We start from the raw sequence: 27,463 nt of genomic DNA on the forward strand, positions 1-27,463 counted from the left end.
ATGGGATTACAGGGATAGGGCCTAGGTGGGGTTGTGATCAGTGCAGACTCAATGGCCTCCTTCTGCACTGCAGGGATTCTATGATTTAAAATCTTGCAGGACCTCATGAGCGAACAAAGCAGCATTGTTAGTAAGATCATTGTATCAATCAGCCTTATTAAACAGAAACTTGGGATGGGAGAATTGTGACAGACATTTTAAATTCTTAGCACAACTTTGAAAGCAAAGAGTCACTTAAACCAGAAATCTGGCATTAAATCTGAAATAGAACACCATTCAAGAGCAAAATACTGTGGAGGCTTGAATTAGAAACAAAAACAAAAAAAGGCTGGGAAATCTCAGCAGGTCTGACAGCCTCTGTGAGAGAGAATAGAGCCAACATCTTGAGTGTAGGTGACCCTTTGTTAGAGACTGCTTCGATTTACCAGCATTTATCATTCAGAAGTTTTCCATCTACCCATTTCTACATTACGTACAAAATATTAGCTTTAGCTTTCTACAGCTATTGTTTTTTTTATGGTAACTGAGGGGCGGCATGGTCACGCAGTGGTTAGCACTGCTGCCTGACAGCGTCAGTGACTCGGGTTCGATTCCTGTCTGGGGTCACTGTCTGCGTGGAGTTTGCACGTTCTCCCTGTGTCTATGTGGGTTTACACAGGTGCTCTGGTTTCCTCCCACAGTCTGAAAGATGTGCTGGTGGAGTAAATTGGCCATGCTAAATTGTTTCTCAGCATAGGTGACTAGGGGGTTTTCATAGTAACTTCATTGCAGTGTTAATGTAAGCCTGCTTGTGACTAATAGACAAACATTACCTGATATATCTGTTTATTCAACCTATGGTCTCTCACAAGAATCTGTCTCAGTCCAATCCACGGGACTTATTTAAACCAGGACCGCACTCTTTAAACAAATATTTGCTAGCTTTTTTTATAACTTTGCTGTACTTCCTTCTAGTGACCATGCTATGATTAAATGACAAGTGCTGCTATCTCCCCTTATAAACCTTTCTTCCTATTCATTTTCTATTCTTCTAACCTGACTGATCTGCAAGGTCAGGTTAATGGGTGGTTTCAGGTCCTGGATCCAGTTGGCAAACATTCATGTCTAAGGCCCGAGATTAAATGGCAGGCTACTTGACTCATTGCGGGAGTTGCAGCGCTCTCTCTGACTCAAACGCAGATGTGTAAATGATTGGGGTTTACAGGAACTGGGAACATGCAGGGCGCCATTTACGTTGCTCTTGATCCTCCCGACCTCTTACCCAAATCCGTGCTCAAGAGTGTTCAGGGGACGCAGGAAAAGCCAAGAAGGAAACAATGAAGGACACGAGGCAGAAGAAAGAGGTTGCTATTTCCAAGCTGGTGCATTTGTTTCCTGGGGATTCCTACTGCTGCAAACTGTATCTTTGCTGGAAATTTGGAAATGTTACGACAATGCAAAAACAGAATCCAAGGAACTTCAGGACTTCTGTTTTTTAACTGACAAACAATAAATTATAACTTGGGTCATGGTGAATTCTCAGATTAGATTGTCCAATCCTTTATTGGAACATTGTAAATAAATCCTTGTTTGCATTTTGAAGCAACTAACAAAACAATTTTATATTCTTGTCTCACAGAGTTTAATTCAAATATGGAGACCCTCATATAGAACATTGGTAATGATGAATGCAAATTTACTCAGAGTTCAATAGAAGGTAGTTTCATGGGAATTATGACTTTCACAATACACTAATAGGAATGTTTACTCAATGCGTCAAAGAAAGTTGAAGGAGACGACACTATATCAGTAAGTAATCAATTTACCAGCATGGAAATGGTCAGAGTGTAAATGCAGCAAGACCTGGGCAGTATCTAGGCTTGGGTTGACAAATGCTTAGTAATATTCAAGCCATACAAGTTCAAGCAAATGACCGTCTCCAACAAGAAAAAAATCTAACCATCCCCCTTGACATTCAGCATTCCCATTGCCGAATACCCCAGATGTCAACATCCTGGGAATTACCATTAAGCAGAACCTGAACTGTACTGTGGCCACAAAAACAGGTTAGAGATTAGGAATCCTGCAACAAGTAACTCACCTCCTGACTCCTCCAAAGCCTGTCCACCATCTACAGTGCACACGTCAGGAGTGTGATGGAATATTCTCCACTTTCTTGGATGATTGCAGCTCCACCACCCGACACCATCCAGGACAAAGCATTCGCTTGATTGGCACCAATTCCACAAACATTCACTTCCTCCACCACTGACACACAGTGTCAGCAGTTTATACCCTCTACAAGGTGCACTGCGGGAACTTAATAGGTTTCTTAAGAAGCACCTTCCAAACCCATGACCATACCAAATAGAGGAACATGAACAGCAGGTTATAGGAACATCATTGCCTGGATGATCCCCGCTAAGCCATACACCATCCTACCTTGGAAATATATTACCATTCCTTCGTCACCTGGATCAAAATTCTGGAGCTCTACCAGCAGTACCTATACCTTATGGACTGCAGCGGTTCAAGAAGGCAGCTCAGTATCATCTTCTCAAGGGCAGTTAGAGACGGACAATAAATGCTGGTCTAACCAGCGATGGCCACATGTTGTAAATGAAGAAAAAATGTGGTCTGCATCATCTGTCCCATTTAATTAGGAAATGGAGAAGGGAGACAACTGAAACCAGCACACTAGCTGTGCAGCTGTGTCAGCTGTGGCTGAGTCTGTAGTACTCTCACCTCTGAGCCAGAAAGTTTTAGGTTCCGGTCACGCAGCAAGGATCTGACTGAACTCTGAGCTGATAATTTAATACTGTACTGAAGAAACGCTGCACTGATGAATGAGTTATCTTTCAGATGAAGATATTAAACTAAAATTCCATTTGCCCTCTCTGATAGGCGTAAAAGTTTTAACGTGACTATTTCGAAGGGTCTTAATCAATATTTGTCTCGCAGCCTACATCTAATTTGGTAATGATCACATGATTGATTGAGAGATCTTGCTGTGTATAAATTAGCTGCTGTGATTTTTACAACAGTCACTATGTATCAAATATTACTGAACTAACAATAAAACATCTTGAGGCATCCTGAAGCCGTTCCTTTCATATGGGTATAATTATAAATTTATTCCAAACCTTTCTTGAAAGAAGATGGCTGCCACCCATATTTGTCCAAATGCGTTCACAAACTGGGGTGACATGGTGGCACATTGGTTAGCACTGCTGCCTCACAGCACCAGGGACTCAGGTTCAAATCTGGTCTCGGTCACTGTCTGTGTGGAGCTTGCATGTTCTCCCTGTGACTGCGTGGATTCCCTCCGGGTGCTCCGGTTTCCCTCCACAATCCAAAGATGTGTGGGTTAGGTTGATTGGCCATGCTAAATTGACCCTTTGTGTCAGAGATTAACACAATAGATATGTGGGGTTAGGGGAATAGAACCTGGGTGGGATTGTGGTCAGTGCAGATGGGCCAGATGGCCTCTTTCTGCACTTAGGGATTCTATGAAAATCCCAAATTTATACAACATGAAAGAGAAAATGAGTAAAGGTAAGGGCAATACAGTGGCACAGTGGTTATCACTGCTGCCTCACAGTGCCAGGGACCTGTGTTCGATTCCTGCCATGAGTCACTGCATGTGTGGAGTTTGAACATGCTCCCCATGTCTGCATGGGTTTCCTTCAGTGCTCTGGTTTCCTCCCACGGTCTGAAAGATGTGCTGGTTAGTGCATCGGCCATGCTAAATTCTCTCTCAGAACAGGCACGGGAGTGTGGCGACTAGGGGATTTTCACAGTCACTTCTTTGCAGTGTTACTGTAAGCCTCCTTGTGACACTAAGAAATAAACACGTCACAACAGGCTACAGAAAGTATATGTGCAAATTGACAAATGATGTATATTATTCACTAATATACTTATAATAATTTAGACCTATAAATATTAACGTAATGATCTTTGAACTGCAGTTTACAAAATAATTTATTGTTTCAATTTGCCCAACATGAGGAAATTTCAAGATACACATTGTTGAGTAGCCTTCCCTGATTTTCAGCACAATTTTTCTTATTAATTTGTAGGACATGGCATCACTTGCTGGCCAGCATTTATTGCTCATCCCCTAGTTGCCCTTGATAAGATGGTGGTGAGATGCCTTCTTGAATCGCTGCAGTCCTTATTTTTGTGGGTTGATCCGTAATAGATCAACCATTGGAAGGGAGGGAATTTTCCAAGGTTTTGACCCAGCGACTGGGAAAGAACAGTGATATATTTCCAAGTCAGGACGGTGAGTAGCTTGGAGGGGAAATTACAGGTAATGGTGTTCCCATTTATCTGCTGCCCTTGTCCTTCTAGATGGAAGTGGCCGTGGGTTTGGAAGGTGCTGTCTAAGGATCTAAGAATTGCTGCAGTGCATCTTGTAGATTGTACACATTGCTATTACTGAGCGTCAGTGGTGGAGGAATTGAATGTTTGTAGATGTGGTGCCAACCAAACGGGCTGCTTTATCCTGGATGCTGTCAAGCTTCTTGAATGTTGGTGGAGCTGCACCTACCCAGGCAAGTAGGGAGTATTCCAGCACACTCCTGACTTGTGCTTTGTGGATAGTGGATAGGCTTTGGGGTGTCAGGAGGTGAGTTACTTTCTGCCGTATTCCTGGCCTGCCCTTGCACCTTAGCAGTCAACAAGGCTAACTTTAAACCACAATTTGTTGTGTACTGATTTATGGCAGTTTTATAACTACCGTAATAGAATCATAATGCCTATGTTTACTAAAAAGAGCTGTCATCTGCAAAACAAAATTAATTTAATTTTTTTTTGGAAATACACAGTGTGCCAATCAGTACCAAGGAAGAAAAAAGACAAGTTAACTTTTTGAAATCCCCTAAATCTGAACCATAACCCAACTGACAAGTGACGGTGTTAAGTACAAAAATGACCATTGATGCGACAAATGAGACAAAGAAGGACCAAACAAAAAAGGTTGGGAAATTATAGCATGAAAGCGGCAAAATAATGGGATAATTGGAGGAACTAAAGCCTACAGATGCAGTAATCTTCAGGCCCAAGCACTGAAATCTTGCACAGAATGTAAGAAAGTGGTGGAAATGCTGATTTCTCAATAGATTGGAATACTAACAAAGTACTTGTCCTAATTTTGTTAAATCTTCAATTCTGAGCATTATTCTACCATAAATCATCAAGATAAATGCAGCATTAACAAACCTAATGCATTCTCAGCATTAATATTGAGAGAAACTGATCAGATCACTATCTCCTAAGGGCAATCTTTACTTTAGCTAGGTATCGATATATATATATATATATAATATCGATATATATTGAGCACTGAATGCTCCATTTCCAATTTTCTTTTTGAATGTTTTCCTTCAATTAATATTGCTTTTAATTCTATTAAATTATTACACCTCCTTGCACCACAGTAACCTTCCCGTAATTGTTGTCCTACGTGTTAACATGAACCCCATAGAGCTAACAGCAACAGCACAATTTGCTTAGCAGAACCATGAATATATTGCCTGTGAAAGCTACGGTGAAGCAAATTTATGAAGCTGGAACTTAAACACTGAGAACCGCAGGACCATCACAAGCAAGTCCTGCGCAAGCTGCAGAGCACATAAATGATGTGGTTATTTTAAAACACGACAAGAATAAGGTGCGTTGTAACATTTGAAGTGCCGTCCAATTTCAGTTAATTATGAGCTTAAGAGCGATGAAATTATGTTTTATAAAATACTGAGCAACGTTCTTACCTTTCAAATGGATTGCTGCAACATTATCTTTTGTTCTTTTTCTCTGCTAAGCTGTGTTTGATTCTTATTCACTTATTTGAGGTAATGAAACATTTCTGAGAAACATTTTAAGGCACTGGTGAACTATTTTTTCTAGATTTGACGGCTGTCTTTTTGCTTTAGTAGCTTTGCTAATTTATTTTTGTTTTTTCTGTTGTTTAGAAACCAGAAGATTTTTATTTTTAATTCTTTAATGGGATGTGGATGTCATTGGCCAGGCCAGCATTTATTGCCCATCCTTAATTGCCCTTAAACTGAGCGTCTCGCTTGGCCATTTAAGAAAGCAGTTAAGAGTCAACCACGTTACTGTGGGTCTGAAGTCACACATAGGCCAAACTAAGTAAAGACGGCAAATTTCCAGTCCTAAAGGATATTAGTCAACCAGATGGGTTTTTACATCAATGGTTTCATGGTCACCATTGGAACCTTAGTTCCACATTTCTATTGAATTCAAATTTTGCCATCTAGGATTCGAACCTGGCTCCCCAGAGTATGACCCTGAGTCTCTGGACTACTAATCCATTGATAATACCAGTAAACCACTGACTCCCCAGATGCTTTAAATTGTTCAGCAGTGGTACTTTAGTGAGCATGTTTAAAACTCTAAGCACTAGAAGTGTGTGATGTAAGTATCTTAATTTGTGCAAAGAAGATAATTCAACTTCTAATTGTTGCATACTTATTTCCTGCATTTTTGGAAATATAAACCATATTTACTGAAGACAAGAATATTCTTCCTTGTTCTTTCATCTTTGTAAGGACTCAGGATTGAAATTGCTGTTGAATATTGACAATACAACTTGTAATTGCATTTTCACAAAATTGCATTTATCATTATTTTAACAAAAAGGTGATAATTTGATTTAATTCTTTGGGAAATATAAAAAGATGAACATTATCAAATTAAAGACACCTATTCTTTTCATTTGCTCCAGTTATTTTTTTCAAAGAAGATAATTTTTTCAAGATTTTAATTATCTCATCCTTTTGTCTCTGTATTGGTTGTTGCTGGAAAGTACATCATGACATATCACGGAAAATAGCTTAATTCTCTGATCCCATAGCTGTTAAAGAAATTGGGTCTATCCAATTTTACATTGCAACTCACCCATGTAAAGACTGCTGCTTGTAAAACTGTCTGTGGCACCAGTTACTCAGTTCACAAAATTAAATAGCTACAAAGAATTCTGAAATATCATTTCAGTTTTTGACCATCTATTTTTGTTTTTTTTTCAAATTGTGGCAACAAAATAATGGGAAGTTTGCTTAGTGGAGGTGTTATGATGGATTGTGTGAGGGAGGTGATTTGATATTTCATAGAGTTCCGACCGTGCAGAAGAAGGACATTCGGCTCAACAAATCTGCATAGACCACAATCATAACCAGGCCCCATTTCTGCAACCTCACATATTTACCCTGACACTAGGGTCAATTTAGCATGGCCAATCAAACTAACCTACACATCTTTGGACTGTGGCAGGAAATCGAAGCATCTGGAGGAAGCCCATGAAGACATAGGGAGAATGTGCAAACTCCACACAGATAGTGATCTGAGGCTAGAATTGAACCCTGGTCCCTGGCGCTGAGGCAATAGTGCTAACCCCTGTGCCACAATGCCACCCATATATAAGTTATACAGCCAATTGTAAGAGTCCTTCAGACAAATTCAACTCATGTATCATATTGGGTTTGGTGACAACTTTCCAAGAAATAGAATTGAAAAGCACTGACTTCTATTAAACATGTACAGAAACTTGGTTAAACCATACTTGGAATACTGTGAGTAGTTCTGACATCAATATTATGAAAAGAATAGAGGCATTGAAGAAGGTACAAAATATATTGACCAGTCTGAGAGTGGAACTGAGTAGTCAAAAATTAAACAGGCTAAATTTTCTCATGAACAATGAGAAGAACAATGTTAGCTACTCCCCAGTCCTCTGGTACCATGCCCATGAATAAAGAGGATAGAAAGATTTTGGCCAAGGCCTCAGCAATTTCTTCCCTCAGCTCTCTGAGTATTCTGGGATAATCCCTATCTGGCTTTAGGGACTGGTCTACCTTAATATTTTTCAAAACCTTCAATACCCCCTCCCTTTTTATCGCAACAGGTCCTAAACTGTCAACACCCTCCTTTCTACACTCATCATCCACCACATCCTTCTCCTTTGTGAATACTGATGCAAAGTATTCGTTAAGAACCTCACCCGCTTCATCTGGCTCCAGATACAAAAGCCCACCACTGTCTTTTTGTGGATCCGCCCTTTCTTTAACTACCCTCTTCCTCCTTATATACACTTACAAAGCCTTGAGATTCTCCTTAATCCTGCCCCTATATAGCAGTGACATTCTCCCCAATCAGGAAACATCTCTTTTGTCATCCTTTCTATCTCACCAGAAGCATCTAAAATCTGGCAGGATGCCAGTCCTGCCCTTTTTTCATCCAATCTCTGTAATTGTCACAACATCATAATTCTGTGTAGCAATCCAAGCTTTAAGTTCATTTGCCCTACTTGTCATACTCCTTGTGTTAAAGAAAAGACACCTCAGGCCATCTGTCCTGTCATGTTTTGTACACTCTCCCTGTGTTTTATTCCTCTCAGCCTTACTGGACCCATTCACTGAGTTTTCCACAGTCTCTGCACTCTCTGACCTACCAATGTGGATCCCCTGCCTTATTAATTTAAATGTACCCGAACTGCACCATCAAATCTCCCCTCTAGGATATTGGTGCCCTTCCAGTTAAAATGCAACCCATCCTTTTTGTACAGATCCAATCTGTCATGGAAGCGATCCCAGTGGTCTAAAAATCTGAAGTCCTCCCTCCTGCACCAACTCTCAAGCCACTTACTAAGCTGCATTATCTTCCGAATTCTCACCTCACTACCACATGACACAGAGAGTATTCCTGAGAATATTAGTTGAAGCCTGCACTGTGAGTTTTCACCCTAGATGCATTGATACAGGCTGTTCAATTGAATAATTGTTTCAAAGGTTTTATATTTATTCTTATCATCTACTTTAATCTTAACCTCATCTCATTCTTTGTATTCATTCAAAACTTCAGTCATGTACTTTGCCTCTATAAGATTTCTTCCTCGCTCTTAATTGGTCTCACCATTCTTTTAACCATCCTTTAAATTATGTGTTCCATTTAAAGATTTTAGGGTTCCTTTCCATACACTATACCCTTCTTGTTTCAATTACCCCTGCACTCTGCCTGAATTTTAATTAGCTACCTAGTTATTCTGAGTCTGGTATTTGTTATAAACATCCTTATTTTCTAACCTCATTTTCTTGTATCCAGGGAGCTCAAGCTTTGCATGCCATGGCTTTCTCCTGATGAGAACATGGCAGCTTAGTATCTGAATTATACTTGCCTTGAAGGCCAGCTTTGTTCATTTATTCTTACCCTGGCTTTTTTTTTAAATTCCAGTCTGCCTGTGCTGGATCTCTACTCAAATCACTGCCTATTGGCTCTGGTCCACTTGCAAATTTTTAAATTTGATGTTTCTTCATCCCTTTCCATAACCTAATAATATTATGATTAATATTAACAGGGGCATAGTGGTTAGTATTGCTTCCTCACAGTGTCAGAGATCCTGGTTCAATTCCAGCCTCGGATCACTGTTTGCACGTTCTCCCTGTGTCTGCATGGGTTTCCTCCAGGTACTCCGGTTTCTTCCCACAGCCCAAAGATGTGTAGATTAGGTGGATTAACCATGCTAAATTGCCACTTAGTGACATGGAAATTAGCAGAGCAAATGTGTAGGGTTACAGAGGGGATTTTTTTTTGGTGCAGGCTCAAGGGTTCAAATCCCACCACTGGTGGAGTTTAAATTCAATTTGATCGATCAAATCTTGATTTGAGAGCTTGCATCAGTGATGGTGGCCATCATTAATTTTTGTTAAAACTCATCTGGTTTACTCACGTCCTGTTCTGCCATTTCTGGCTGGCCTAGGCTACACGTAACTCACAGACGCACATTGGTGTGGTTGGTTATTCCTTCTGAAGTGGCCAAACAAGTATTTCAATTCAAATGCAACTGGAGATGGGCAAACTTGTCAGCAATACCCACATCCCAAAGAATAATAAAAAGCTGAAGGTAACAACAGAAGCGGAAATATTGGTTCATGCTGCTGTTCAAACCAAAATGAAAGTCTTTGCAACTGACTAGGTGACAAAGTAATCGATCCTTTCAGATTAATAATTTCTACCAGCCTGCTTTGCTTTTGTAAATTTTAATGATTTTTTTTGATGAGTCAGGTCTGAATTGAGTCACTATATGTCAAAAAAAAAATGTATTTTTATTTCCAAATTAAAGTGATGTAAATTAACTGTTCACAGGAAAACAGGCACAGCGGTGAATTGATATCATTTGAGTCAGCAACAGTGCAGGAAAGGCAAGGGAGGAGTCAACTGATGTGTTGTTCACATTGAGGGAGATGCAGTCCTTGCAGTGTTAACTTGAATGAAAAAAAGAAATGTAGGTGAGTTTGTATGTGTCACCGTAGCACTATTAGAACTCACAATCTCACTCACATTTTAAAAGGTGACAGTGAGTTAGCAGAAACAAAGTATGGTGTCTGAAAATAAAAATGATATTTTATCTCTATTCAAAAAAGAACTTGACTATTCTAAAAACATATTGGTGCAGTTGAAAAGGTCAGCAGAATAGATCAGAGTCCTGATTCTGACATTGGGCCCAATTTTACCGTTGCAACCCACCCGTTTTTGAGCATGAAAACATGGTAAAGTTGAGCGTGAGGCCATTACCGCGATCTGCGCCCGCGTCCGCACAGATTGCCACTTTACCGAAACCCAGGATTAGTGGCGCTCCGTTTCACGCCCAAAACGGGTGCGACGGCGATTTAAATGCATTTGCGTTCATTTAAATTGAATTAATGAACTGCGCACCCAACTTTATTAGCATTTCCCCCTTTAGCACAACGTTCACCAATCCGGAACTGAGCTGTAATGAACCTGCTAAAAAAAAAGTCTGAATCGGGCGCTCTAGCTGCTAAAGAGCTTCCAACGGCTCACTGACTCAGATCAGTGGTGGGGCGGGGGGGAAGAAATGAGGGAGGCAGGTCAGATCATTCTCTGGTTGGGGAGAGAAGCGAGGACAGATTGTTGTTTGGTCGGGGAGGAGGAGGAGACAGGTCAGATGTATGTCTGGTGGGGACGGGGTGGAAGGCCGATCATTGTCTGGGCGAGGGGGGGGTTAGTGCTGATTGTTGTCTGGTGGGGAGGGAGGAGGCAGGTCAGATGTTCCTCTGTGGTGGGGGGAGGGGGGGGTGCGGGAGGAGCACCGATCATTGTCCAGGGAGCGGGGAGGGCGAATCATTGTCTGGTCGTGAGGGAGCAGGAGGCGGGTCAGATGTTCCTTCCCAGGGGAGGGGGAGAGGGGGGGGTGGTGAGTGAGGCCAGACCATTCTTTGGGGGTGGGGGATGAGTGTGGCAAATTGTTGTCTGGGGGGTGGGGGTGAGTGAGGCCAGAGTGTTATCGGGGTTGGGGGGGGGGGGGGGGGGGGCTGATCGCTCATTGGTAAGAGGGGTGCGGGCAGATGGATCTATTGTGGGTGTCCGCTGCCATGCTGCAGGCGATCGGTGGGGGGAGGGGGCAGGGGTGGCCATCAGTCTGGGTAGCGGGGAGTGGGTGGATAAGGGGGACAGCGATTTGTGTGGGTAGTGGGGGGTTGGATAAGGGGACAGTGATGTTGTGGGGGCCAACGCTCCCGCTTTTCACTCCCGGGCCGCTTTCTCTGCCTTCTGTGGCTCGGGAACGATCTGACATGGGAGCGCTTTTTCAAATTTTTTTTCTAACTGTGCATGTGCAGTTCGGAGCTCCGAACGTCCCGGCAGTTCTACACCCTGCCCACAGCACGAATCAGACCCACGATTTTTCTTTTCAGTCTGAGTGCGTATGGGGGTGCCCGGGAGCAGGTTTCTAAGTCGGATCTGCATTATGCCCAGAATGAAAACTGTAAAATCAATTTGGGCTTATAGTTTAGAGGAAACAGGCTTGAGCACACACAATTCTCATTATCACCACAGTCTTTCCCACAATCTGATCGTGAGAACATGATTTACCATTTTGTGTGAATGAATGAAAAGCCTTCCTCATTTAACCCGCAATACTTTCATTCACATAAAAAAAAACCTTGGCCAAAAATTTCTTGTCTCGCCTGCTGTGGGAACCGTAGTAGGTGATATAGAAAACTTGCAGACTATTTGCAGGTCTGTTGAGCTCAGCAGGAATTTCGGATCTTGGGGCGAATGCAGAAGGAAAATCCCATCCCCTTGACTATCAATTTAACTATTGACCAGTCTCACCAGTACATCCACAAGTTGAACTGCAGAAATGTATTCATATGATTCGACAGTTCTAGTTCAAGCCTCTAGTCGAACTCTCTGATTAGCTAGTGAAGATGGACTAAAATAAATATGAATCAAGACAGGAGCAGAAAATCTAATTCATGTATCAAATTTAGGAGCATAGAAATTAGGAGCAGAAATAGACAAATTCAGCCCTTTGAGCCTGCTCGGCCATTCGATCAGATCATGGCTGATCTCTCCCTGGTCTCAGATCCACCTCCCCATCTGCTCCCCACATCTCTTTAATCTTTTTTTAAAATCAGCAATGTATCTATCTCCTTCTTGAAACCATTTAATGATTCAGACGCCACCTCACCATGGGGCAGCGATTTCCAGAAAGTCATCACCCTCTGCGAGAAGTAGTTCCACCTCATCTCAGTTTTAAATCTGCTGCCTTTCAACCCGTGACCTCATGTTCAAGATTCCCCACAAGGCGAAACATTTGGCCTACATTTACTTTATCAATCCTTTTTTGTATTTTATATACCTCGATCATTCCTGTAACCTTCAGCGAGTATAAACCCAAATTGTTTAATCTCTCCTCATACGTCAACCCTTTCATCCCCGGAGTCAATCTGGTGAACCTCATCTGAACTGCGTCCAATGCCACCATATTCTTCCAATATGGAGGCCAAAGCTGGATACAATGCTCCAGATGTGGTCTCACCAACACCCAATACAATTGTTCTACTTTTATCCTCCAGTCCTTTTGTAATGAATGCTAACATCCCATTTGCTTCACAAACTTTGCATCAATTGACCCTTTATAAGCATTTAGTTGCTTGGCAAATGTGGAAGTGATATTATTACAGATCTGTTATATTCAGTCACTTCAATAATTTGTGAGCTGGTATTGTACAAAGTTCCCTATAGTACGGAGATTGTAATAGCTGTGAGGAACTGATGAAAACAAGGCAGAGAAACAAACAGGAGCTAATTTTGGGAAAATCACTTTATACAAGATAGAAATAAGAATGCTTCACAACTCCATGACTCCCAGACTCCAATTGTCAAAAAGCCCACACTCTCTCCCTCAATTCACTCACCTTGCTGAAATTGTCCCAATGGGTCATGTGTCCCCCAGTAATATAGCCCTTAATGGGGCAGGCTACCACATTCCTCCCACTTTAAGTCCTTAATTAAATATTTTACAGTAACCAAACTATTTACAATATTATACAACAAAAGGTGGAAACTTAATACAGTCTCAAAGTAATTCCCTGGTGATTTTCTAATTCTTTGAAAGCACTGTAATTCTTTTACTGGCACTTCATCTGTAGTTACTGTAGTTCCGTCTTGAATAAAAGCAAGAGGGCCTTCAATTTGTTCACATGCTGTAGTGCATATAACCTCTGGAATGTTACTTGATCCCTCTTTAGGGCTGTTGGACTCAGTTCCGCTCGCAATCGCTGGATCCACACTAATAGGTGTAGCAGAAAGAGACAGCTTACATCATACTATGCACGGGTGGTCCACACGCTTCTTCACTCTCTTCCTTTGTACATCAACAACGTGTGGCACTCGACCTGCCTCGACCACAACCATCCCAGGGACCCAATTCGGACCAGCATTAAAATTTCTTACATAAACATTATTTACCTGAAAAGTAGTCTGAACCTTGGTGTAACCATGATATCTCTATACGTGCGTTCTGTTTTGCTTTCACTCTCCCCACCAAATTTGGAAATATTAAATCAAGTCTTATCCAAAGAAATCTTCCCATGAGCAATACAGCAGAGGTAGCTCCTGTAATGGCATGGGAGTTGTTTTGTACATTCATAAAAAGCGGGCCAATTGCATTTGTAAAAATACAAGTACAAACACAAAAACACAAGCAGCTTTAAACGTCAGGATAGCCTTTCCAGTGAACCCATTTGAGACTGGATGGCTGTTCTAACATGCCGAATCCCGTTGGTTAGCATGAAGTGTTGAAACTCCTCACTTGTGAATGCAATCACATTGTCAGAGACCAGCACCTCAGACAACCCATGTGTAGCCATTGTCTGCTGTAGTTTATCAATTATGGCTAAGGAAGTCATAGTCTTCATCTCATGAATGTTCATCCATTTAAAATTAGCATCAATAATGAGGAAGAACATGCTGCCCATGAAGGGCCCACAAAATCAACACAGAGTCACACACATGGCCAACTTGGCCATTTCCACAGGTGCTGAAAAGCCAGAAGTGGTAAACTTTGCTGTACTTGACACTGCTTGCAGTGTTTTATGGGTTCTTCAATATCTTTATCAATCCCAGGTGACCACACAGCTCCGGGTTAACATTTTAACTTTGGCATAGCGGGATTCTTCAAGCTGTCTTCCTTTGCCGCAAAGTATTCCATCGCCACCAGTGCCCCATGAAATTGTGCTCACTCTTAACTTTCTGGACATGTCATCGGTATCAGTAAGACATTTCCAGAAACAAAGCGACCCCAATCTTATCTAAAGTCAAACAGGTGGTCCTTCACCGTTGGCAAGATGGCAAATCCGAATAATTTGACTTCTCCAAATCAGAAAGGATGAACTGAGTTGTGAGTTTGGAGTACTGTTGAGGGAAGCCAGGGAGTTGTTCCTGATTTTGCACAGACAATTCGTCTAACAGCATTGTCCATAAGCGCGTGTAAGGGTGCCAACAATGTGGATAGGTTGGGGATAAATTGTCCACAATAATTCACCAACCCCAAAAATGACTTTAGTTTTGATACGTTTCTGGGGGTTGATGCTCCCTGGATCACATTAATCTTCGACTCCATAACATGCAGTCCTTTAGCATTAACCTTGTGAAACCCAAATATGTTACACTCTCTCTCTTAAGCCTTACCCGTGTTATTTTAAATCTGCTCAGCACTTCCTCTTCTTCAGAAGCTCTAGCAATTAATACATCGTTTGAATGGACAACTATCTTAGGCAGGTCCTGTAATAAGACTTCATGATACATTTGAATGTGGCACAAGCCAAAGATACACCAAATGGCAGCTGGGTACATTGATACAAGCTGTCGTGGGTGTTAATCATTATGAATTACCTAGATGCCTCATTTAATTTAAACGTCTGTTAAGCACGACTGACTAAGTTTTGTTGAGTGAAACTTCCAGCTAATTTGGCATTTAGTCTTCCATTTTTAGTATAGAGCACTGCATCAGTTTTTCTTCTTGTTTGATGGCTATTTTATAATCTCCACATATCCTGTCTGGTTTAACATCTGTGATGATTGGGACAGCTCACTCAGAAAACTGCACTGGCTTAATTATTCCTGAGTCCTTCAGCTACTTGAGCACAGCTTCTATGTTTTGGTATAAAGCATAAGGCACTGGACAAGCTCTGTACAACTTGACTGTTGACTCAAAATCAATGTATGTTTTTGCCTTGATACCCTGCATCTTACCCAGTTCGCTCTGAAATACTTCTTCGTATTTCCTTAATTTTCATGAAAATTGCCTTATTTAATGCTGAAGATCTCTAACAAATTTAATCGGATTTGATGGAGCCAATCTCATCCTACGAGACTTAGCCCTTGACCATGATGACAAGTAACTGGTCTGACTGATGTTCATTTGACTTATTATGGTCACATTAATTAGTCTACAGTGAAAAGTATTGTTTCTTGCATGCTATACAGAAAGGGCATACCGTTCATAGAAAAGGAAAGGAATTAGTGCAAAATGTAGTTTTACTGTCATAGGTACGTCCATTCAAAAGTTTGATGGTGGCAGGGAAGAAGTTGTTCTTGAGTTGGTTGGTACATGACCTCATACTTTTGTATCTTTTTCCCTGATGGAAGAAGGTGGAAAAGAGAATGTCTGGGTGCATGGGGTCCTTAATTATGCTGGCTGTTTTGCTGAGGCAGCGGGAAGTGCAGACAGAGTCGATGGATGGGAGGCTGGTTCGTGTGGATTGGGCTACATTCACGATCTTTTGTAGTTTCTTGTGGTCTTGGGCAGAGCAGGAGCCATACAAAGCTGCAATACAACAAAAAGAATGCTTTCTATGGTGCATCTGTGAAAGTTGGAGAGAGTTGTAGCTGACATGCCAAATTTCCTTAGTCTTCTGAGAAAGTAGAGGCGTTGATAGGCTTTCTTGACTATAGCATCGGCATGGAGGGACCAGGACAGGTTGTTGGCGATCGGGACCCCTAAAACCTTAAAGCTCTCGACTTTCATCTTGACTGGTAGGTTGGTAGGCGACTGGTGCTGCTGTGGTACTGAGTGTCTTCAAGGCTTCTCCAATGTATGTGGCCAGCATGGCCATTGTGCTTTTCAATTTCAGAGGCTGGACCACATTCTGAAAATACCGATATGTCTTTCCTCCTTTGATGGTGACAGATACTCTTGTATGCACCTTCATTCTCAGTAGCTGACTGCTCACCATTAACACAATTATAACTGGGACTGACTTGTTCGCTTAATATTGTTTAATCTGTAAACTTCAGGTTCTTCTTAAAAGTTATTTTTTAAACTATGCACCAAAACCATAGCTTTTTTCTGCTGGCCTTTGGTAGACTTTGCATTTAATCTAAAAATGCCCCCTTCTGTTACAGGCAAAACACCTTACATCTATAATTTTACACCTTTCCTGTAATATTTTGCTATCTGTTAAAATCTATGAAAATGCTTATTTCACTACAAAAAAAAGCTCTATAATGCTGTTGTCGTAACATTTTGCAGTTATTTTGAGGTCAAGGATTAATCAACTGTCGTTCAAATGGAAATTAAAATATCATTAACTTTGGTTATCATGAAGCCAGTTTAACATTCCTTTTGTGGAATTTTACATCCCCGCACACATCTTTTAATCTTTGCTAAAGGAAAGCTTAATTTCCTTAGATGTTCCTCCCTCACAGTGACAGCTGTATCTCAATTGGTGACACTCTCACCTCTGGGCCAGAAGATCCATAGAATCACAGAATCCCTACAGCTCTAAAAGAGGCCATTCGGCCCATTGAGCCCACACTGGCTGCACTACTAGAGGTGCCATTTTTCAAATGAGCTGTTAATGCTGAGGCTCCAGCTCTCAGGTGGATCGAGAAGTTCCCATGCCAATTTCAAAGAAGAAATGGGAGTCATCCCAGCATTTGAGCCAATACTTATCCCTCAGCCAACATTACAAAAACAAACTTTCTGTCATTAAGAGTTGGTGGAAGCTTGCTGTGGGCAAATGCCTCCCAGTGCACTTCAACATTTATTTCATTAGTGGTAACTTTGAGACATCCGGTGGCTTTGAAAAGTGCTATCTAAATGCAAATCTTGCTTTTCATTTTGCTCTCTTGTTGTGAGGTGTTCTTCGGTGATCATTGGTTGGTTACTTGAAAACAAATTTTAGTCATGGAACATTCCAGCGAATTGTTCTGACGATGGTCATGTAAAAATATTGACATACACAGCACTGACTACTCCTAATCATTAGGTATGACGTTTGCCCGTTTAATTTTCTTGCCGCACGTGTCAATTTACCTGATGCTGAAAAATAATCAGTACAGCCTTTGTCAATGAATTTATAATCGGTCTGACCATAGTTTCCACTCCAATGATTTCCTTGATGTAAACATCTTCATGCACATTGAAGCATTTTAAAAAGGAAGATAGTTTAAAATATTAAGCATGATAGATCACTGAGGGAGATTTGAGGATTTCTACTGTGGTGAAGGTGAATCTAATTTTATAGAGCATGCTGCTTCGGACGTATCAAGCTGCAGTAAACCACGTTTTCGAAAATTATCGACTTGTTTCTCCAAGCATAACAAATGCAAGAGCAAAACTACTGACTTTTCCAATCTTTGCAGCATTAATTTTCAGTGGTTTTATGCAGCTGTTCATTGCGAGGAAGTACTAAAGTAACTAAATGTATGGTCTATTTTAGTGGGTGCTGTTTATTATCACTTTGTTTTGAAAGCCAGGGGCAATTCAGTGTGCCATGCCACAAGTTAACCCAGTTTTACCTTAGAAAGAAGAAGCTTTTATAGAAAAATCTACAGTTTCCTGAAAAAATTATATACTTTCAGAAATTATTTGCAATTTGACATGCTATCAATAAAGCTTTCGATTTGTCTCAGTAATTTTCACAGAACCCTTACAGTGTAGAAGGAGGCCATTCAGCCCATTGGGTCTGCACTGACCATAATCCCACCCAGGCCCTATTCCCGTAACACCACATATTTGCCGTGCGAATCTGCTGGCACTATCTTCGGACTGTGAGAGGAAACCCGAGCACCCGAAGGAAACCCACACAGGCATAGGGAGAACGTGCAGACTCCATGCAATCAATCAGTTACCCGAGTTGGGAATCGAACCCGGGTCCCTGGTGCTGTGACGCAGCAGTGCTAACAACTTTAGCACTCAAAGCCCATTCACTGCATGGTGGCAAAGTTTACAGAATACAGAATTAGTAGCAAAAGAAGGTCACTTGCCACCATCCCTCCCACTCCCACCGCCGAGCCTGTTCTGCTACTCAACAAAATCATCACTGATCTAATTTTAACCTCGACTTCACTTTGCTGCCTCCCCCTCACCCCCAATAACATTGTATCTCTGCAAATTTATATCTAAAAATCTGCGGTTGTCGGATTTTTTAAAAATTATAAATTGAGTTCCTGTGAATTACTTGTGTATTACAAAATGGCTCTTCCAAATTCTAACAGATTCATATTAAATTAAATAGTTGCCTTCTTTTTTAAATATTATACAAATATATTAGATAGGAAATCTGGGACCTGAGCACTGTGCATGATGTGGAGTTGCCAGCGTTGGACTAGGGTAGGAACAGTAAGTAGTCTCACAACAGCAGGTTAAAATCTAACAGGTTTATTTGGTAGCACAAGCTTTTGGAGCGCTGCTCCTTCATCAGGTGAATGCACTCACCTAAAGAAGGAGCAGTGCTCTGAAAACTCATGCTACCAAATAAACCTGTTGGAATTTAACTTGGTATTGCGAGACTACCTAGTGTTCTGTGCATGATATATGGAGTTTAATTCCCATTTACATTTTATAGCTTAATTTCCCTGAGTTGGTGAGTCATTGCTGAAGGAATTCAGTGTGACCACTGGTTATTCCACCTGTCTGATATTCAGTACATGGGTGGACAATGGAATAACTTTTGTTTGCTGCTCCTAATTTCTCTCCCAGTTTGTTGCTTTAAAAAATATATATTTAAAAGGTGTAATTGAGAAATGGGTCAAACTCCTTCCTACTTTTGTCATCCACTGGAATTCAGTAGATTAGAGATTTAAACACATGACACAGTAACCCAGAGGAGGCTAAAGGAAGGAGACTAAGGATAGCCATAAACTCCTCAAGCACAGCTTTGGTAGGGTAGAGCATCTGATCAGAAAGGAATGACACCAGGGGAAGAGAAAGAGGGATCATAATCATAGAACCCTACAGTGCAGAAAGAGGCCCTTCGGCCCATCAAATCTGCACCAACACAATCCCACCCAGGCCCTATGCCCATATCCCTACATATTATACCCACCAATCCCTCTAACCTCCACTGCCCTGGATACTAAGGGACAATTTCTTAGCATGGCCAATCAACCTAACCCGCACGTCTTTGGACTGTGGGAGGAAACCAGAGCACCCAGAGGAAACCCACACAGACACACGGAGAGCACACAAACTCCACACAGACAGTGACCTGAGCCGAGAATCGAACCCAGGACCCTGGAGCTGTGAAGAAGCAGCGCTAACCACTGTGCTACTGTACCGCCCAGGTGGCTGGCAACTGATAAAATCTTTGGGGAAGGACTGGGAGAGCCAAAGTTTTCACAAAATCCTGGAAAACGCTTTCAAAGTTGAGACAATAGGTCAGGAAGGAAACTGTCCACTAAATTGGAAAGTCCCTTTGAGATCCAGAACTAATACAATAATTCTTCAGATTTCTCTTGAAAGAAACAAAATATTTTATAAAATAAGCTGTTATTTCCTTTCGTGGCAGGAGTGCGGTGAGCAAACAGTGAATGGAAGCAAAAAAAAAAGCCATACTAACTGAATATGGTTTGCATTTCAGACTTGGAGCTTTTAAACATAAGTATTCCCCAAGTGATGTTCCAAACAATCTCTACACATCAAGTACCGTGACAGATTAGCATGAATATGGCTACCCAACCGCCCCCCATCCATTTATTGTTAGGCAATGTAACTCAGTACATTTGCCCACCACCACCCCCACCCACCCCCAACTTTTGCCTTGTTTTTTAGAAGGAAAGTTGAAGGATTCTCAGAAATTAAACAACTTCCTCTGGCTTTAAATGTCGACAGTGCAAAATTAATGATTTTATTTAAATACCACCTCGCACTTTGAGTCAAGCAATGATAAATAATTACCGATAGCAGTTCAGGAACTACCGCAAAACAACCATCAGTATTACTATGTCACTCACCCATAAAACCTCACTAATTGAACCCACTTTACTGAAAGTTTCCGTGTTCTTTGAATTTTTTTTCTGAGTGCATTGCAAAGGAAAACAAATCACCATTTGAAATTAATTCATGTTAAGAATATCCTAATGTTTCCTCTTTACATTAATTGCTCAAGTTAAAGTTAATTAATGTCAATGAATAACAATTATTTATAACGTTTATCCGAATTGATTAGCATTACTGAGGAATCACTAAATGTGATATTGCTGAATGAGTAAAGGCATTGTAGTCTCTGGACTTGATGTTTCCCCCTATGGGGGCAATTAGAATGAGAGCTCATGGTTTTAGGATAAGGGATCGCAAGTTTAGAACAGAGACGAGGAGAAACTTCTGTCAAAGGGCAGCACGGTAGCACAGTGGTTAGCACTGCTGCTTCACAGCTCCAGGGTCCTAGGTTCGATTCCTGGCTCGGGTCACTGTCTGTGTGGAGTTCTCCACACAGAGTGTCAGGGGATTGGCAGGGTAAATAAGTGGGGTCACAGGAATAGGGCCTGTTTAGGATTGTGGTCGGTGCAGACTCGATGGGCCAAATGGCCTCCTTCTGCACTACAGGGATACTATAAGTCTGCACCAACCACAATCCCACCCAGGGTCTATCCCAATAGCCCCATTTAATTACCCCGCTAGAGCCCATGACGCAAAGGGTCAATTTATCATGACCAGTCAACCTAACCCGCATAGCTTTGGACTGTGGGAGGACACCAGAGCACCTGGAGGAAATCCATGCAGACACGAGGAGAATGTGCAAACTCTACACAGTGACCCAAGCCGGGAATTGAACACAGGTCTCTGGCACTGTGACACAGCAGTGCTAACCACTATGCCACCGTGCCGCCCTTATATGATGGAATTTAGTTTCAGATGCTGCAATATTCTCTTGTTGTCGAATACTCCTAGCTCTGTGACCTCCGCAATAGCCCACTGATCTGTACCATCAATGCTGTGCCATCATACATTCCATGCTCTCTAATGCCCAAGTCTGTGCTACCAGACATTTTCTGTGACATCCACAACCACTCACTGCACTTGTCATCAAATATTCCCAGTGTTAAGTCCTCAAATATTTATGGCCTTTCCACCACATTTCTTCCTATAATATTTCATATCTCACAACAGCAGATCCAAAATTCAGTGGAAATATGAAAACCATTGAAGTTAATTTATTAGTGTCACAAGTCGGCTGACATTAACACCGCAATGAAGTTACTGTGAAAAACCCCTTGTCGTCACACACTGGCGCCAGTTCGGGTACACTGAGGGAGAATTTAGCATGGCTATTGCACCTAACCGGCATGTCTTTCGGAGTGTGGGAGGAAACCAGAGCACCCAGAGGGAATCCACGCAGACATGGGGAGAACGTGTGAGGCTCCACACAGTCACCCGAGGCAGGAATTGAACCTGTTTCCCTGGCGCTGTGAAGTAGCAGTGATAACCACCATGCCACCATGTCACCAAAACAATGGCAGCCAACATGGGACGCAAGCCCATGACCCTAAGGTCAAGAGTCTTGTGCTCTACTGACTGATCTAGCCAGGTATACATAATCAACCAGTTAAGAGTGCATACCACACGATTTCCATTGATGTTTCACATGGAGCTGATGACTCAGTGTGTATAGGTATTAAATGCAATAACATTTTCTTTTCACCCTTACCAACACCCAACTAAATTTCAGCAAATGAGTCACAAATCTTTTAATATTTTTAAATAATCTGCCACCTATACATTATACTGAGAGGATGTCACATAACAAGCTGAAACCAGCAGAAACGAAAGCAAGAGCTTTTGTTGAGTTGAGATATTTATTCTCATTAATGCAATCGCCAGTTAGTCTCCATCATTTACCATAGAATCCTTATACTTATTTTTAGGGCAGCACAGTGTTTAGCACTGCTGTCTCACAATGCCAGAGACCCAGTTTCAATTCCCAGCATGGGTCACTGTCTGTATGGAGTTTGCACATTCTCCCCGTGTCTGCGTCGGTTTCCTCCAGGTGCTCTGGTTTCCTCTCAGTCCAAACATATGCAGGTTTAGTGGATTAGCCTTGCTAAATTGCCCCTTAGTGTCAAGGGATTAGAAGGGTAAATACGTGCAGGGAAAGGGCCCAAGTGGGATTGTTGTTGGTGTATGCTTGATGGGCAGAATGGCCTCCTGCACTAGTGATTCTATGGAACGGAGACTATTCAGCCCATCTAGTCTGCACCGACTCCCAAAAGAGTACTTTACCCATGCCCACCACCCTGCCCTACACCTGTAATCTGTGCATTTCCCATGGCCAATTCACCTAACTCGCATATCATTGGATAGTGGGAGGAATCCGGAGCACCCGTAGGAAACCAGAGCAGACACGGGAAGAATATGCAGCCTCCACACACACACACACAGTCACTCAAGATTGGAATTGAATCCAGGTCCCTGTACTGTAAGGTAGCGGTGCTAATCATTGTGCTACCATGTCACCCTAACAGTGATAAACCAAGATATTGATATTTATGGATCAATGCTTCTCACATTTGTGTGACTTTTCTTTTGCCTACCGTATTTACTGACATTATACCACTTAAAGCACAAAAGGTTAAAGCAGGTGACAAAGGAATGCCATACAAATGTTTTAAGTGATTAACTACTAATTGTCAATAGAATTTGTGTTGAGATTGTGCGTCAATTTGGGCAGCTCTGCCTTTCTGAGAAAGTCATGATATTAATATAGAAAGGCCTGAAGAAAAGGATGACAAATTGCAAGAATTAGTGGTCAGGTGACATCACACTTTGGTTATAAAACTCTGTAAACTGCAGGAGAAAGGCAACATGGAGGGAGGTAAAGCATTCCACATTTCTGAGGTTTTGAAGTGCTAAGTTTGGTTTCGATATGCCGACAGTGCTGAGAACAGGAAGTGTGGGTGGGACAGTGTATTTGAATCGCAAGAGGATTAGGAAAGTTGAACTTGGCACCAATAACAAAGTCATGAACAATCACAACACAATGGAAAGTTGCATGGATTCTGATTAGTGCAAAAAATGTTCCAGCAGCATCGCTGTAGTAAAGAGTGGTATTTTCCAGCTCTTTCCCGCTGACGGGATCATCTGGTGTTGCCAAAGGCATCCTGACCCGTGGCTGATTCCCCAGCGGCAGGCCTGGCAAGCTGCACAAAACACTGTGGATATCGGTGGGACTGGAACATCCTGCCAGCAGCCAATGGCAAGCTACCTCCGTCATCAGGAAAATGCTCCATTCCGTGGGGTTGGGATGCCGGAGGTGAAAATCCTACCCTAAAGCTACGAATCTCACCGACTTTTACAGGTACACCATAGAAAGCATTCTTTCTGATGGTATCACCCAGCTTGGTATGGCTTCTGCTCTGCCCTGCCCTAGACTGCAAGAAACTACAAAAGGTTGTGAATGTAGCCCAGTCCATCACGCAGACCAGCCTCTGATCCATTGACTATGTCCACACTTCCTGCTGCCTCAGAAAAGTAGCCAGCATAATTAAAGACCCCGTGCTACCCAGACAGTCTCTTTTCCATCTTCTTCTGGTGGGAAAAAGATACTAAAGCCTGAGGTCATGAACCAACTGACTCAAGAACAGCTAATCTTCTCTGCTGCTATCAGACTTTTGAATGGACCTACCTTACATTAAGTTGACCTTCCTCTACACCCTGGCCATAACTGTAACACTACATTTGGCACTCTTTCCTTTCCTTCTCCATGAATGGTACGCTTTGTCTGAATAACATGCAAGAAACAGCTGTATACTAACCAAAGATGCAATTTAAATTGCATACTATGGATGATTTTGACAAGGCTATACCAACAGTTCCTCTGAAAAAGTTAGAAGAGTTAAAACTTCTCCTAAGTTCTGAGTAATCATTGCAAACGCCCAGTCTGGCTACATCAAGGGATCCTCCCAATACCTCTCGGGGACTCCCCCCAGATCCCTGATCTCGAAGGGGGCAGCCCCCATCCTTAACTAACCACCCCTTCTCACTCCCACCCTCCTGCATTTTGATGTTTGGCCTTGGAAATGCCTGGATTTCACCTGGCCCAAGTCCAAAGATCAGGTGAGAGAAGGTCTGAAGAATAATCTTTTGAGTAATTGAATATGGAGTGGCAACCTGATGCTGATTACCACTCCAAGGAGATGTGGCCCAATCTCTCATCAGTTACCTTATCATAATCTTCTTTCAGAATGACTTTGATCACCTTAGCTTTAGTCAAAAAACCCCATCTTCTGAAATGTCCTCATAACTCCTCATTCCTTATAATACTCCAGTGAATCCAGGCTACACCTTTTCCAACCTTCCTTTTTCCTCGTCCTCTAATGGCAGCTCAAGTTTACAAACAACATTCTAACCTCGGCAAATCAAACAAGTTCAGCACAATTCTTTTTCACATCCTATGGGCTGAATTTTCCGGCCCTTCCTGCTGGCAGGATCTTCCAGTCTTGCTGATGGCAATCCCCATCATGGACTCCCCAGTGACGGAGGGTAAGAGCCATGCAAAATGCTGTTGACATTGGCAGGACTGGAAGATCCCACCGGCAGCAAATGGCGAGCTATCTCCATGGCCAAAAAACCCGAGGAGCGCTGGAAAATTCCATCCTAGGAATCCAGATGCTAAAGTACAGAATCTGTTTACAGTTCTTTGGCCTTCCTTGTTTACTTGTCTATTTGCACACCTAGTTTTCTCCAAAAATCAAATTCACATAAATCATCTTTTCTTTCATTTAAAAGTCTATTAACTCAATTTATTTCCATGTTGAATTGCATCTGCTACCCATGTTCCAATTTTGTTAAGCCTATCTTTGACACTCTGATCACAAGTTTCTATGTCTTTCAATTTCACATGACCCCAAAGTTGACATTTTTGCCTCAACTCCTGGAAACAGATAATTTAAGTACTATTAGAAGTGAACTAATACAGATCTCTGTGGAATAACAGTCAAATTGTCCATATGACATAAGAGCAGAATTAGGCCACTCAGCCCATCGAATCTGCTCCACCATTCAATCATGGCTGATATTTTTCTCATCCCTATTCTCCTGCCTTTTCCCCATAAGCCCTGATCCCCTTATTAATCAAGAACATATCTACCTTTGTCTTAAAGACATTCAATGACCTGGCCTCCACAGCCTTCTGCGGCAACAAGTTCCTTAGATTCACTACTCTCTGGCTGAAGAAATTCCTCCTCATCTCTGTTTTAAAGGATCATCCCTTTAGCCTGAGATTGTGCCCTCTGGTTCTAGTTTATCCTACTAGTGGAAACATCCTCTCCATGTCCACACTTTCCAGGCCTCGCAGTATCCTGTAAGTTTCAATAAGATTCCCCCTCATCCTTCTAAGCTTCAACGAGTACAGACCCAGAGTCGTCAACTGTACGTCATATGACAAACTCTTTATTCCAGGGATCATTCTTCTGAACTTCCTGTGGATCCTTTCCAAGGCCAGCACATCCTTCCTTGGTTATGGGGCCCAAGACTGCTCACAATACTACAAATGAAGTCTGACCAAGAAACTTTCTTTATCTTGACTCTTTGCTTTGCGCTCTTCAATAATTCCTGGGGCTAAGTGCACAAGTCACTACTTTTATTGTGAAGCTCTTTATAATTTAGCAAATATTTTTTGAAAGCTGACATTGCCTGCATCCGTTGCAATTTCTCACTGTTTTTAAAAGATTCTATGAGTTCGTTCAAACATAACCTGCCCTTTAAAGCTATGTGCCAACTAGCCCTGTCCCTCCTCTTAGTAATTTTGTCCTGTATTATAGAGTCTAGTGGCTTACCAACACATTGTGATAACCCCCATGACTTGCATGGGGAAATCACTAATTGACTTCCCAGTCAGGCTCGTTGGATACAAGCTCCCTGGAGATTGGTAATTAACCAACCAGTTGGAGCTCAGATACCAATGTGGTGGCATGGTGGCACAGTGGTTAGCACTGCTGCCTCACAGCGCCAGGAACTTGGGTTTGATTCCCAGCTTGGGTCACTGTCCGTGAAGTTTGCATGTTTTTCCTGCGTGGGTTTGCTCTGGGTGGTCCAGTTTTCTCCTACAGTCTGAAAGACATGCTGGTTACGTGCATTGGCCATGCTAAATTCTCCCTCACTGTACCTGAACAGGCGCCAGAGTGTGGCGACTAAGGCATTTTCACAATAACCTCATTGTAGCATTGATGAAAGCCTACTTATGACACTAATGAACTTTACAAACCTTATATAAAGCAAGACCCTGAGTGGGTTCATTAGCTTTTAGTCCCCAATGGAACATGTGTTCACCAAGGCTTGTGGTTTCTGTTTATTTTATTTTGTGCAATAAAAACACTGTTCTTTGACAGCTGACTCCTGGAATACACGTGTACCATCAAAATCCAGCTTTGTCTACCCTTTGAATATCTTGTCATTTCACAAGGCACTCCCCAGGCACAATTTTCTTGACCAAGAAGTTTAGAAAATTTTCAGTCTTTAGTACAAATTTTTCAGAATCCTTCAATATCCTGATATTTCAGTACAATTTATAACTGAAACTTGGAGAATTTTACTGAGATAGAAATAACCTTTCACTTCCTGCATCGTAGTTCAACCATGACTGCTAAATATTTCCCATACTGGATTAATAGAAAATGTTGGTTTCAGTATTGCAAGATAATATAGTAGTTTTGTCTTTATCCACAATCCAATTTATCTCCTAACTTTCTGGTGTCGCAAATCATCATATAACATCCAAAACACAAGTGGCGAAATTCTGAATGTTGAAAAAGATATTCTAGAAAGCTCTAGCTTGATGTGTGCAACCTATTTAGTCCCAGTGAGAGACTGGGACATGAAAAAAATAACCTGACAAGCAAGAACATTCACAAACAATTATTGCAAAGGGCTAGAGTCACA

The 27,463-nt window shown here is 41.8% G+C and overlaps 1 protein-coding gene across 1 annotated transcript in view; it reads right to left on the reverse strand.

The window, feature by feature from the left end:
• Window positions 1-27,463, reverse strand: part of LOC145359918 (sialic acid-binding Ig-like lectin 12) — a 57,772-nt gene that overhangs the window by 18,337 nt on the left and 11,972 nt on the right. The window lies entirely within an intron of this gene.

This window comes from Carcharhinus amblyrhynchos, chromosome 29 (genome assembly GCF_965287045.1).
Source record: "Carcharhinus amblyrhynchos chromosome 29, sCarAmb.v2.hapA, whole genome shotgun sequence".
Lineage (NCBI taxonomy): Eukaryota > Metazoa > Chordata > Chondrichthyes > Carcharhiniformes > Carcharhinidae > Carcharhinus > Carcharhinus amblyrhynchos.